This window comes from Mustelus asterias, unplaced genomic scaffold (genome assembly GCF_964213995.1).
Source record: "Mustelus asterias unplaced genomic scaffold, sMusAst1.hap1.1 HAP1_SCAFFOLD_301, whole genome shotgun sequence".
Taxonomy (NCBI): domain Eukaryota; kingdom Metazoa; phylum Chordata; class Chondrichthyes; order Carcharhiniformes; family Triakidae; genus Mustelus; species Mustelus asterias.
In genome coordinates, this window is record NW_027590266.1 from 20360 (window position 1) to 35533 (window position 15174).

Here is a 15174-nt window from a genome sequence, read left to right on the forward strand (position 1 = left end):
TTCATTGCAATGTTAATGGAAGCCTAATTGTGATGCTAATAAATGAACTTGAAACTTTAACAGTGTCACATGATTGGGTAACTGTGATCCAGGGGGAAACAGAAGAACAACCTCGTGTGGAGTTATTAAGCTGTGCAGAGACGTGTAAATAAATAAAAATGTTTTTACCAACTGGTGTTAAGTAGCTTTCTCAGGGGAACAGGCAAATCCTAAATACTCCCATCTGGATACTGAACACAATACAAGACATGGTGGCAGTGGGCAATGAGTAAAATACTAAGAAAAACTCCAAGTAAAGTCTGCAGACCTGACTGACCTATAGATCCTTGGAGAACAGATGAGAAGAAAATTGATTGAAGACTCATCTAAGAATTCAGAGCATTGTGGTGTGGCAGATGCGGCTGAGATATAGCCTGGATAGAAGCAAGCATAGATAACAATCTATAAACCAAACTATTCAAGCAGCAACAGATCCAGTGTTTAGGATGAGCATAGAGTCTACATTACCACACCCAGAATTGTCCCGAAGTGCTCAAGGCTCTCAACAGCCTTGAAAGTGGTACAGCCACTGAAAGAGGGACAGACACAGAACAGCTTCAGGTTTGCACAAGAAGGAACAAAAGCATCAGGTCAGTACTTTACACTACACAATAGGAACTATTGCAGATGGTACAATGGTGAGAAAGAAAGTCGATGGGACTTCAGGCTCTTATGATGAAGTCCCCCGGTCATATGTTTCATACTTAAGTATTGAAAAATATTAAACTTTGAACATGCAAAATCTAAAAAGAGGAAAGAAAAATAGAGCGAATGCATGGATTCATTCATAAATTGCCTGTACAGGCTAGCAGAACATTGTGACTATAAGATTTTCAGAGATGAATTAATACGGAATTGCACAGTCGTTGGAGTCTTTGACTCACTAAAGCTTTTGTTCCCCAAACATTGCTGCCATCTTCTTTGTGTTCTCCTTTGTGAAGACAGATCCAAATACGTATATAGTTGGTCAGCCATTTCTTTTTTCCCCATTATAATTCCCCTTGTTTTTGACTGTAAAGGACCTTCACCAATCTTTTTCTCTTCACACACCTGTAGAATCTTTTCCAGTCATATGTTCCCCATAAGCTTTCTCATGTACTCCATTTTCCCCTTCTTAACCAAGACCATAAGAAAGAGGCTCAGGAGTAGCCCATTAAGCCTTCAAGTCTGCTCTGCCAGTTAATAAGATCATGTCTGATCTAACACTCGCTAAGTTCTCTTTCCTGTCTTATCTCCGTAACCTTTAATTCCCCGACTGATTAAAAACCTATCGATCTCAGCCTTGAAAATATTCAAGGATTCGGCCTCCACAGTTTTCTGGGTAAAGAATTCCAAAGATACATCAGTCAGAGAGATGAAATTCTCCCTGAAATCTGTCTGAAATGAATACAACTTATTCCGCAACTATGCTCTCTGATCCTACAATATATTATGAGTGGAAAGATCCTCCCAACATTCATACTGTCTAAAGCCCTGAAGAAACTTAAATGTTTCAAACACATCACTTCTCATTCTTCTGAACTCCAAGGAGTATGGACCCAACCTGTTTTATCTTTCCTCAGATGGCGGACTCTCCATAGCAAGAAGTCTCACAACACCAGGTTAAAGTCCAACAGGTTTATTTGGTCGCACGAGCTTTCGGAGCGTTGCCACTTCTTCAGGTGAGTGAAGAGTTGTATTTCCACAACTCTTGGAAGGTGGCCTTGTGAATGATCAGCTCGTGGTCTCATGGACACGACTCATGGTACCTCAGTCAATATTATCTTTCTTTCTCCCATCTGGAGTCCTTGAGTGTACAATACTTCTTGTCCAGTGGGCCTCCTTATCATCTCCCTTGACTGTCCTCCCTAATCCTCTGTGTCTAGTTTTCATCCGAGGCCTCAGACCATAGACTGGTACCAGTCACCAGTATCTGTGGTCTATTGTACACAAGCTTATGCTCAAGCCAGCTAATGGTGTTCAGGAATGTGGCTAAAAGCTCGCATCCATCTTGTGTCGTTTTACTATCCTGAGCTCCTATTAACATGCGGAGTTTTCATGCATGTCCTTTGTAATCGTAGAACGATAAATTCATACATATTTATTATATACTATTTATTCCTACTAATATAAATTGCTATAGAGGTACCTTTGAATATAAATTGTTATAAAGGCACATAAACCAAGGATATTGTTTCCTCTAAACCTATTCTTTAAATCTCCCTTCAACAACACCCCAGTCCAACGCCAGCATCTCCACATCCGGACTCTCCATAGCCAGGATCATTCTAGTAAACCTCCTCTGTACTACCTGCAATGATAATATGTCTTTCCTTAAATAAGAAAACCAAAGGGAAGACAGTGGTGCAGTGGTATTGTCACTGAACTAGTAATCCACCAACCCCGGGTAATCCTCTGAGGACCCAGGTTCAAATCCCATCATGTTTGATGGTTAAATTTGAATTGAATAAAAATCTGGAATTAAAAGTCTGTAATGATGATCATGAAGCCATTGTCAATTATTATAAAAACATATCTAGCTCACTCATGTCCTTTGGGGGATGAAATCCACCCTCCTTACCTGGTCTGGCCTACATGTGATTCCAGACTCAAAGTAATATGATTGACATTTAAATTGCCCCACAGAGAGGGATGGACAATAAAAGCTGGCCGAGCCAGCGACACCCACATCCCATGAAAGAATTTTTTAAAAACTCGATATAATATTCTAAATGTAGCACTTAACAGTTGCAGCAACACCTCTTTACTTTTGTACTCCAGCCTGTTTGAAATAAAAGCCAGCATTCCATTTGCCTTCCCTATTTCCTCCTGCACCTGTATGCTCGCTTTCTGGGTTTCATGAAGAAGGACCTCCAAGTCCCCGTGTGCTGCAGCTTTCTGCAGTCTCTCTCCATTTAAAAAACGGCCCACCCTCTCATTTTTCTTCCAAAATGAACAATCTCATCCATAACTTGGCCACAGTACTCTGTTCCTTCCTCCAAATCATGAATCTATATTGCGAAAAGCTGCAGTTCCAGTGGCACTCCACTGGTTACTGCCCTCCAACCTGAGAAAGACCCCCTTATCGCTACTCACTGCTTCCTGTCAGTTGGTCAGTGCTCTATCCATGCCAGAGTATTACCTCCAATGTCATGAGCTCCTGTCTTGCATAGTAGCCTTTTCTGTGGCACCTTATCAAATGAAAATCCAAATATACCACATCAGCTGGTTCCCCTCTATCCACTCTGGCTGATAACTCCTCAGAGAACACGACTAAATTTGTCAGACATGATTTCTCCTCCATGAAACCAGACTGTCTCTGCTTGATCAGATCTTTACAAAATAGTTGAAGATTTCCAAATGCACTCTTATTCTCTCTTTCATAATTGAATTTAACATTTTTCCAATGAGTGAAGTTGAGTTTCCTGTCCAACTTGCCGATTAATATAAACACCATCCAAGCATTCCAGTTTACCGTGAGAAACAAAGACAGGAGTTGACTCTTAATTCATTCAACAATCCCTTTATTTAGCACGTTAGGTACCAACTCAAACTTAAGCAGTTGCAGCAGGTTTAACTCTTTTCCTGAACTTGAACTGCAACTCGAGCAGTGCAGCGAGCTGGGAAAACTGTGCCCAAGGACTCCAGAATGTTTTTGACAACTCACCTGTTGCATTTTCCTTTGGGTTCTATACTGAGTGCAGTGATTTTCTTTTAGTATTTTAACTAAAATGAAGGAGAATTTGTTCCATTTTATTACAAATTTCCCATTTGTGAATTGATAACTATTTTACACTTTAAGCGTCTGTATCCAATCAGCAGCAGGGAATCTCTCACTGGGTGGAATTAAATCTTTAATTGAATTTCATTTTGTCTTTCGAAAAATTGCCAAAGGGGCAATTGGAGATTGGGGACCATCCTCATTGGCAGAGAAACATCACTGTCTGGGTTCTAGGAGATAAATTCCATCGACATAGAGGAAATAGATGTTCGGAGGGAGGATGTCCTGGCAGTTTTGAATAAACTGAAGGTCGATAAGTCCCCTGGGCCTGATGAAATGTATCCTAGGATTCTTTGGGAGGCAAGGGATGAGATTGCAGAGCCTTTGGCTTTGATCTTTGGGTCCTCGCTGTCCACGGGGATGGTGCCAGAGGACTGGGGAATGGCGAATGTTGTTCCTCTGTTTAAGAAAGGGAATAGAAATGACCCTGGTAATTATAGACCGGTTAGTCTTACTTCGGTGGTTGGTAAATTGATGGAAAAGGTCCTGAGAGATGGGATTTACGACCATTTAGAAAGATGCGGATTAATCCGGGATAGTCAGCATGGATTCGTGAAGGGCAAGTCGTGCCTCACAAATTTGATAGAATTTTTTGAGGAGGTAACTAAGTGTGTTGATGAAGGTAGGGCAGTTGATGTCATATACATGGATTTTAGTAAGGCGTTTGATAAGGTCCCCCATGGTCGGCTTATGATGAAAGTGAGGAGGTGTGGGATAGAGGGAAAGTTGGCCGATTGAATAGGTAACTGGCTGTCTGATCGAAGACAGAGGGTGGTGGTGGATGGAAAATTTTCGGATTGGAGGCAGGTTGCTAGCGGAGTGCCGCAGGGATCAGTGCTTGGTCCTCTGCTCTTTGTGATTTTTATTAATGACTTAGAGGAGGGGGCTGAAGGGTGGATCAGTAAATTTGCTGATGACACCAAGATTGGTGGAGTAGTGGATGAGGTGGAGGGCTGTTGTAGGCTGCAAAGAGACATAGATAGGATGCAAAGCTGGGCTGAAAAATGGCAAATGGAGTTTAACCCTGATAAATGTGAGGTGATTCATTTTGGTAGGACTAATTTAAATGTGGATTACAGGGTGAAAGGTAGGGTTCTGAAGACTGTGGAGGAACAGAGAGATCTTGGGGTTCATATCCACAGATCTCTAAAGGTTGCCACTCAAGTGGATAGAGCTGTGAAGAAGGCCTATAGTGTGTTAGCTTTTATTAACAGGGGGTTGAAGTTTAAGAGCCGTGGGGTTATGCTGCAACTGTACAGGACCTTGGTGAGACCACATTTGGAGCATTGTTTACAGTTCTGGTCACCTCACTATAGGAAGGATGTGGAAGCGCTGGAAAGAGTGCAGAGGAGATTTACCAGGATGCTGCCTGGTTTGGAGGGTATGTCTTATGAGGAAAGGTTGCGGGAGCTAGGGCTGTTCTCTCTGGAGCGGAGGAGGCTGAGGGGAGACTTAATAGAGGTTTATAAAATGATGAAGGGGATAGATAGAGTGAACGTTCAAAGACTATTTCCTCGGGTGGATGGAGCTATTACAAGGGGGCATAACTATCGGGTTCGTGGTGGGAGATACAGGAAGGATATCAGAGGTAGGTTCTTTACGCAGAGAGTGGTTGGGGTGTGGAATGGACTGCCTGCAGTGATAGTGGAGTCAGACACTTTAGGAACATTTAAGCGGTTATTGGATAGGCACATGGAGCACACCAGGATGATAGGGAGTGGGATAGCTTGATCTTGGTTTCAGATAAAGCTCGGCACAACATCGTGTGCTGAAGGGCCTGTTCTGTGCTGTACTGTTCTATGTTCTATGTTCTATGACATGTGTGACTTCTGTTGTTAAAATTGTTGTCTGTAACGATAACGTTATCAATATTTTTCACTTCAACCATGCAATCCAAACAGTGCAGATCACGGCAAGCCGTCCCATCGTGTCTGCACCACCTCTCCGCAAAATTATCCCACCCAGGCCCTCCCCTCCACCCCATCCCTGTAGACCCATGCATTTTCCAAAGCCAATCCACCTAACCTGCACATCTTTTAGAGATTACGGGGCAATTTAGAACGGCCAATCCACCCAGCCTCCAAATCTTTGGAGTGTGGGAAGACACCGGAGCATCCAGAAGAAACCCACGCAGACTTGAGGAGAACATGCAAACTCCACCCAGACAGTCACCCAAGACTGGAATCAAACATGGATTCCTGGCAATGAGACGCAGCAGAGCGAATCACTGATCCATCGTGCCACACTATCGTCTTAGTTTTCAATTCTTATAACATCTTCCCTTGACTGAGAGGTGCCAACCTCAAAATGGAGTATGTAACTTGTGACCAGGTTGCTGTGTGTTGATCAGGATGAAGTACCTGAAATGTTGCTCATGAAAACGTTCAAAACTGGCTGTAAACATTCCCGACCAACAGGAATTAACTTGCAGATTTTACCCTCATCATATTCTGAACCACAAACCCATTCTCATCCAATGGGATTAGCAACATAGTGTAATTTTATTGGTTGTTTTAACATTCAGTCTCTGAATATACAATTACAATTGAAATCACTGTTTATAAAATCAGTATCTGCAGCCATTGTGTTTTATTCTTTTCAATCCAATTTAACCCATTTTTATATCCTTTAGCCTTCCCCCATTTACTGCTTTCCCCTTCAGTGAGATGGTGACAGTCGGTAGAAAATGGTCTTTCCCGGTGTGGTGAACCATTGTTGGTTCCCACTGTGGGGTTGTTCTAATGTTGTTGTTGGGCTAGGGTGTTCACACTGTGGGATTGTTCTAATGTTGTTGTTGGGCTCGGGTGGGATTAATACACCTGTGGTTGTTACTGTTGTGGCACATCCCAGTCGGGCTCCGCCTCCTGGGAGAGGTATAAGACCCCCTGCTCGGGCGGGACCTCGTCAGTCTGGGGTGGTGTACTTACGTTCTAGTAGTTCCATTGTTAGGCAATAAAAGCCTTCAGTTACCGAAGCCTTGTGTCTTGAGTTCGATTGACGTGCATCAATTTTATTGCCTAACACTAAGCTCTCGACGGAAAGGAGAGTATGGAACAAATCTTAAAGCCAGAGCATCTGATGCTGGATCCACGTGCGGTGGGCGCCTCTAACACCTTCGACCACTGGCTGAAGTGTTTTGAGGACTACCTGGCAGCCTCCGCAGCGGTCATCACAGATGACGACAGACTCCGGGTCCTCCATGCGAGGGTAAGCGACACTGTCTACCTCGCGATCCGTGCGGCCACCACCTACCCGAGGGCCCTCGAGCTTTTAAAAAAGCGCTACACGAGACCTCCCAACGAGATCCACGCTCGTTACCTCCTCGCTACACGACGTCGGCAGTCGGGCGAAACCATGGAGGATTACGCCAATGAGCTCTTGCAGCTTGCCAGGGGCTGCGACTGCAAAGCTGTGTCGGCTGAGCAGTATATGTATGATCTCACCCGAGATGCGTTTGTGGCAGGGGTAGGGTCTTCGTACATCCGTCTCAAGCTGCTAGAAAAGGGGAATCTCAACCTGACCCAAGCTATGGAGATGGCTGAAATGCTTGAGGCGGCTTCGAAGAGCTTGGTCCTGTATCCGGAGGACCACGTGGAGACAACGTGGCAGGAGCAGTCACAAATCCCTCCTCGCCCCACGGGCTCGAAGTGCAGTGTTATGGCGTGCTTCCATGTAGACCCGACGACGGCGGCAGCCCCATGCGGCCCGCGGTGCTACTTCTGCGGAGGAACCAAGCATCCACGACAAAAGTGTCCTGCTAAAGCGGTGGTCTGTAATCAATGCGGTAAAAAGGGACACTACGCAAAGGTGTGCAGATCAAATCCCAAGAACGGCAGTGCAGCCTGTGACCCTTCAGAACGGGGATCATCACCATCGACGTCGAAGTACCCACGGGGTTCATCCACGTGCAAGTCCAGGATGACGCCATTGTGGTCGACGGAGTCGGAGGAGGATGACCACCAGGAGTCGCTACGCTTGGCGTCCTCAACCATGTGCGATTCATGGGGGTGGCCATTTTGGTCGACGACGACCAGGAGCGACCAGCAGGGGTCCTCAGCATCGACCTCAGCTGCCTGCAGTGACGTTCAAGGGCCAACTGTGGCGTCGATCACCCTGAACCAGGCTAAGCACCACAGGCTTGACAGTTCAATAATGGACATAAAGGTAAATGGTCGTGCAATTTATTGTCTGTTTGACAGCGGGAGCACTGAGAGCTTTATTCACCCTGACACTGTAAAGAGGTGTGGACTCCAGGTTCAACCTGCCAAACAGACAATCTCTATGGCATCACGGTCCCGGTCTGTCCCTGTTCAAGGACGTTGTGTGGTAACTCTGAAAGTGCAGGGCACAATTTACGAGCGATTCAGGCTCCTTGTGTTGCCGCATCTTTGCGCACCAATTCTCCTCGGACTAAACTTTATGGTCCACATGAAGAGTGTGATCCTACAGTACGGTGGGCCACTCCCTTCGCTGACAGTAGGGGACCGGCTGCAGCCTCCAAATTGTCCAAAGCGCCCCGCATGCAATCTTTCTACATTAAAGATCACCACACCCTCTTTATTCAAGAATCTGGTACCAGGCTGCAAGCCCATCGCTACTAAAAGTAGGCGTTACAGCACTGAAGATCGGATCTTCATCAGATCTGAGGTTCAGCGGCTCCTCAAAGAAGGGATTATACAGCCCAGTGTTAGTCCGTGGAGAGCACAGGTTGTGGTGGTTAAGAGCGGGAACAAACCCCGGATGGTCATTGATTACAGTCAGACCATTAATCGATATACGCAGCTGGATGCGTATCCTCTCCCGCGCATATCTGATATGGTCAATCAGATTGCGCAGTACCGGGTGTTCTCCACCATAGACCTTAAGTCCACCTACCACCAACTCCCCATCCGCCCAGAGGACCGACATTACACGGCTTTTGAGGCGGATGGTCGTCTGTATCAGTTTCTTAGGGTTCCATTTGGTGTCACCAATGGGGTCTCGGTCTTCCAGCGTGCTATGGACCGAATGGTGGACCAGAACGGGCTGCGGGCTACCTTCCCGTACCTGGATAATGTCACCATCTGCGGCCGTGATCAGCAGGGCCATGACACAAATCTCCAGAACTTTTTACGCACTCCATCTCGCCTGAATTTGACCTACAACAGGGAGAAGTGTGTATTCCGTACGCGCCGGTTAGCCATCCTGGGATACGTAGTGGAAAACGGGGTCATTGGCCCTGATCCCGACCGTATGCACCCCCTTGTTGAACTTCCTTTGCCCGCTAGCGCAAAAGCACTGAGGAGATGCCTAGGCTTCTTCTCCTATTATGCGCAGTGGGTCCCCAACTACGCGGACAAAGCCCGTCCGCTTATGAAGTCCACGACTTTTCCACTCACGCCAGAGGCCCAATTGGCCTTCAAGGCGTTGAAACACGACATTGCGAAAGCCACGATGCACGCGGTAGACGAATCCATCCCTTTTCAGGTGGAAAGCGATGCATCTGATTTCGCCCTGGCCGCCACACTAAACCAGGCAGGCAGGCCCGTCGCGTTTTTTTCCCGCACCCTCCAAGGTCCCGAAATTCGGCATTCAGCGGTGGAAAAGGAGGCCCAGGCCATTGTGGAGGCCGTCAGACACTGGCGCCATTACCTGGCGGGGAAGCGGTTCACCCTGATCACGGACCAGCGGTCCGTGGCGTTCATGTTCAATAACACGCAGAGGGGCAAGATCAAGAATGACAAGATCTTGCGGTGGAGAATTGAGCTCTCCACCTATAATTACGATATCATGTATCGTCCAGGGAAACTCAATGAGCCCTCGGATGCCCTCTCGCGCGGAACATGCGCTACTATGCAGGAGGATCGCTTGAACGCCCTCCATAATGACCTGTGCCATCCTGGGGTCACTCGGCTCTACCACTTTATCAAAGCCCGCAACCTGCCTTACTCGGTGGAGGACGTCAGGTCAGTGACAAGGAGCTGTCGGATTTGCGCGGAATGCAAACCGCACTTTTACCGACCTGACCGGGCACATTTGGTCAAGGCCACTCGCCCCTTCGAGAGGCTGAGTGTGGATTTTAAGGGCCCCCTTCCCTCAACAGATCGGAACGTGTACTTTCTTAACATCATAGACGAGTACTCCCGGTTCCCGTTTGTTGTCCCGTGCGCGGACACGTCGGCTGCCACGGTGATCAAGGCATTCCGTGATCTTTTTACCCTGTTCGGGTACCCCAGCTATATACATAGCGACAGGGGCTCGTCGTTCATGAGTAATGACTTGAGGCAATTCCTGCTCTCATACGGGATTGCCTCTAGTAGGACCACGAGTTACAACCCTAGGGGCAATGGACAGGTGGAAAGAGAGAATGCTACAGTCTGGAAGGCTGTCCTATTGGCGTTGAAGTCCAAAGGCCTTCCAGTCTCCCATTGGCAGGAGGTCCTCCCAAATGCGCTTCACTCCATTCGCTCCCTCCTGTGTACGGCAACCAATGCTACTCCCCACGAGAGGATGTTCTCATTCCCTCGGAAGTCGTCTTCGGGGATATCTTTACCAGCCTGGTTGACGTACCCAGGACCCGTCCTTCTGCGGCGACATGTAAGGGCCCGCAAGTCCGACCCCTTGGTCGAACAGGTCCACCTCCTCCACGCCAACCCTCAGTATGCCTATGTGGCATATCCTGACGGGCGAGAGGACACAGTCTCGATCCGAGACCTGGCGCCCGCAGGGGACGTAGCAACTCCTGTCGCTCCCATACCCCCAGTGACGAATCCCTTATCCCTTATTTCTCCCCCGGACGTGGCGCGGTCAGCACCGGGACCAGTGCATAACAGTTATACTCCACTGTACAGCTTGCCTGATACCCGGAGATCGGCGCCATCGCAGAATGTACCGGGATCCCCTGCACTACCGCTTCATCAGGGTCAACCGGCCTGTGAGTCCGCGAGAGGACAGCCGGACGCTGTTTTGGAGAGAACGCCACCGCAAGCACCTACTCCGGTGTCACCGCCGGTATTGAGGAGGTCACAACGACGGTGCGGTCCTCCAGACTGTCTGGACTTATAATCTGTTGACTTTTTTTTAGTCTGTTTTCGCACCCCGCCGGCCTTTGTTCTCAAAGGAGGGGTGAATGTGGTGAACCATCGTTGGTTCCCGCTGTGGGGTTGTTCTAATGTTGTTGTTGGGCTCGGGTGTTCACACTGTGGGATTGTTCTAATGTTGTTGTTGGGCTAGGGTGGGATTAATACACCTGTGGTTGTTACTGTTGTGGCACATGCCAGTCGGGCTCCGCCTCCTGGGAGAGGTATAAGACCCCCTGCTCGGGCGGGACCTCGTCAGTCTGGGGTGGTGTACTTACGTTCTAGTAGTTCCATTGTTAGGCAATAAAAGCCTTCAGTTACCGAAGCCTTGTGTCTTGAGTTCGATTGACGTGCATCACCCGGGTATTGTCCGAGCTGCTCTGTGTTGGCCAGTGAGGGTCTGGGATGGTTTGATGAAGAGTTGGTGAAGCTGACAAGTTACAGGACAGGGAGACTCCCAGTGACAGAGACTGAGATCTGAATGAATGCTCTGGATGGGAGTCTGATCGTCTGTCAGCAAATCCTCAGAGCAACAGAATCAAGAGTTGCTTTATCTGAAGGGGCTGCACTGACTGTTGGCCCTTTCTCCAGTGTTACATGTGGAAAGCCTTTCACCCAATGGGCAACTTTCCTGAGAAGAGGCAGCAAGTGAGAGATAGGGTGGCAGAGTGGTTTTATTATACCCACTACAGGCTGGATTGGATATTGTTACTACACTGTCATTACCATCAGCAGAGTATAAATCACACAGAGTTCACTGAAGCTTAAAATACCAGCTCGAATATTTTCCTATTAAAATCACAAAACAAATGAAGATCCAAACAAAACATACTTTAATCTATATTTGGCCATCAGTTTATATCTATCTCCCAGTCATCCAGGTTACATTAGAATTAGAAGGAGGTGATTTTAAATCTCCCCACTTGGTGATAACTGTGTTAAACTGCTCACCCAAAGTGGGCGGGGTCCTCATTAACATACACGGACTGGGCTCCAGTATCAGAGACATCAATACATTTTCCAAAAATGTGTTTAGTTTTCATTGGGAGAGTGATTGTCATCCTCGATGGAAAGGCGTAATTCACAAAGAGCCCTTAGATATGTTTCATTGTCAGGTTCAAACTCCAAAGCCTTTTCAAAGCATTTAATAGCTTCACATCTCTCCCCATCCAGCTGGTGCAGGAACCCATGAACACCAAGGGCCTTGCTGTCTCTCGGATTCCGGCGAAGGTGTCTTGCTGCTATCATCTCCAGGTTTTCTCGACACTTTTTCTGTTCTACTGAGTCATAATTGACTTTCATTCCTTCCAGAAAATGGGCGATAGCATTTGATTCTGATTTAATGTGATTTAGTTCAAATAACCCAGCCTGTAAACATATTGCCTGTTTATTCTCTGGACGTATACCCTTCAGTGTCAGTAAGTGGTTATAGATCTCTTTTGCTTTGCGATATTCTTCATTTAATGAACAGATTCCTACAAAAACCAGGTGTGCCTTAATAGATGTTAATGGTCGGTTTTCAAAAGCTTTTTGAAAATGAAACTTGCACAGTTTGATCAGTTCAGCTCTTTGTTGAAGAGCAGCATTGCGAGGACCTTTGCTGTCTGGATATTTCATCAGTTCGTCCAATTTTGTTCTGTAACACACACCTACTTGATGGTGTAAGAAGGTAGAGTTTGGGGTCATTTCTAATCCTTTCTTCACCAATTCCATCGATTTTTCCATATCTCCTTTTTTCCTGTAAAAAATTGCTGCATAACGAAGCACAAATGAAAGATCAGGGGATTTCTGCAACGCTTCTTCAACTAACTTAACTCCTTCTTCCTTCTGATTGAACTGTTGTAGTTTTAGAGCCAGCAGCACCATGGCTACAGTGTGATCTGGATCAAGCTCCAGCACACGTCTCCACTGCTTCACTGATTCAACTGGTCAACAATTTTCTAGAGTTCCAGGAAATTGCTCCAGGCGAAACAGAGCAGTCGCGTATTCAACATTCCAATCAATATTATCCGTATCTTCCTCCAGAGCCTTTATAAAACATTCCTTTGCTTCTTCATAATATTGAGCTGCCGTTTTCAGCAGTGACCAACTCTTCTCCCCGTACACTTCAGGTATCATTGCTGTCTACCGAGAGGCATCAGGAAATTGTTGACAGATCCTCTCCAGTTTGTCGAGGTAGGACTGAGCCTCTGTCAGTTGTCCCATGCGATAATTGACCCAGGCACGGTTTCCATAGGTGACGCTGATTCTTTTTTCAAATTCATCTTCATGATTCTCCCTCAGAATCTTTTCAGCTTCCTGTAAGTTTTGGATCGCCTCCTCACAGTTTCCTTGCAGACAGTTTACAAAAGCGAGTTGGTTGTAAGACGTGGCTTGATATTTCACATCAAGCTGAATTGAATCTTCTAATTTTTGCTTCATATCATCCAAGTCAATGTTTTCTTTCTGTGGCGCCCACGTGAAGTGACATTGAAGCTGATCGAGCTTCACTTTCAACAAATCCTTCTCTTGGTCACTGCAAGAGAAAGAAAAATCATCAAAATCCATCTCAGACTAACTGAAACAGGCTCTTCTCCCTCAGTTCATTTTTTTTAGCTAATAACTGTTACTGACTCCTGGATTCAATGGCCATGAACCCTCTAGTCGAGGAACGATGGTTTCTGCACATGAAGCTCCAAAAGGAAATTGATTTCTCAATTCAGCTTTCTGTTGAAAAGCAGGATTGTGAGGATCTTCACTGCCTGGATCAGTTTTTTTCATTTTGGTCCTGTAACACTGACCTATTTGTCCATATGGTGTAAGAAGGTGGAGTGTGAGCTAATTTCCGATTTTAATTTGCGCCCTTGGCTATTCAGTTCAAACTACAACCACTGTCCTTTTGCGTCAGTTTACGTCAGTTTTCTTACCCTCTACAGTCATTTTCATTTTCAGCAAGTCATTTTCCTTCTCTTACCCATTTTAACTGGAATTCCTAATCTAAGTCCCATAATACAATCCCTATAACATTGAGCCAGGGACCCAGGTTCGACTCCCGGCTTGGATCACTGTCTGCGCAGAGTCTGCATGTTCTCTCCGTGTCTGCGTGGGTTTCCTCCGGGTGCTCGGGTTTCCTCCCACAGTCTAAATACGTGCTGTTTAGGTACATTGGCCATGCTACATTCTCCCCCAGTGTACCCGAACAGGAACTGGAACGTGGTGCCTCGGGGATTTTCACAGTAACTTCATTGCAGTGTTAATGAAAGCCTACTTGTGACACTAATAAATAAACTTTTAACTTTTAACATTCACTCCTGTCCAACACAGTTCATGCTGTGCTCTCCCTTTAACTTTATGTTTCTGATTGCTTTCTGTTATGTGTACATAAGTGCTGAAAATCACAATTTCACATGAGTAAACCCTATCCAGATTACCTTGGACTGGAAATTATTTGTTTCCCTTCACAGACTGCAAACGAGCAGAGGGCACTGACAGGACACAAGTATAAGATCTGATCTTGTACATCAATGGAGATCAAATGGCAACCTTTTAATTTGAATTTGAATGGTTAACCAGTATAAAGAAACGAACAAATCTGTTTCCTGATCGTCGCTAATCTTGGCCCAGCATCACACCTTCTCGCTGTCAATGAATAATTCCAGCTTTACACATTTTGACTGCTTTGCGATTGCATGCTAATTTCTTTCTGAAAGCCAGCTCCTCACTCAAGAGCCTGCACACAAATATCAATACCAAAGAAGTTCCCATCATCCTTACCTCATCATGCTGATCAGATGGGAGATGGTTTGGATTCCTGTTTCAGCTTCAGCTCCACTTGCAACGGTGAGTTGGTCGCGAAGGGTGTTTGGTTTGTTGTTTCTCAGCTTTCTTTTGTAATCAGTCCCGTGGTGAATCGCTTGACGTCATTTCCTGAATGTGAATCGGAACCTAACCAAGGAAATATAACTGAAAAACAACATTTCCCTCCAGGAAACAGTGCTGTCTGCTCAGTGACCGTTGTGTGTTCAAACAGAAGTCCATGGAGCCACCGAGCCATGGGAAATGCCCATGAGGAAAATATCTCAAACAGCCCAAAAGCCTTTGATGCTCTCCACTTGCCCTCCTCCGACACACTTATACCATGTGCTTCAAAGCAATCTCATGTTGATTTGCCATGTGCATGTGGAATATTAATGTTCAATTTGATCATCTGGTCAAATACATATCGAACTTCTTTAAAAGGATTTTGTATAGCTTGCAAAGACCTTGTCTTAAGATGGCTGCCACAGGTCACCTGGCACATCTGTTATTACAAATTGATTACAAGTTGCTGGAAGTTTC

General features: G+C 46.1%; 1 pseudogene; it reads right to left on the minus strand.

Moving 5' to 3' along the window:
• Positions 1-11889: 11889 nt before the first annotated feature.
• Positions 11890-14662, minus strand: LOC144486221 (interferon-induced protein with tetratricopeptide repeats 5-like; annotated as a pseudogene).
• Between the last annotated feature and the right edge of the window lie 512 nt (positions 14663-15174).